Raw genomic sequence first — 204 nt, 5'->3', positions numbered from 1 at the left:
AATCACATACATTAATATACGAAAGTATAATTTTATGCGTAAACTTCAAGTATTTACTTCAACAGTGCTCAATACATAGGAAGAGCTAGGTAGTAAGTTATAAAAATATATATGGCAATGAAGCTACACGAAAAACTTGACGAATCCTAGCGTGGATGAAACGCGGAATATAATCTGTGTAGCTTAGTTGCCACATATATGTTT

The sequence above is a fragment of the Euprymna scolopes genome, chromosome 27 (genome assembly GCF_053919585.1).
Source record: "Euprymna scolopes isolate OS-2025 chromosome 27, ASM5391958v1, whole genome shotgun sequence".
Lineage (NCBI taxonomy): Eukaryota > Metazoa > Mollusca > Cephalopoda > Sepiida > Sepiolidae > Euprymna > Euprymna scolopes.
The sequence above is the reverse complement of the archived record's forward strand: the minus strand, read 5'-3'. Positions refer to the sequence as shown.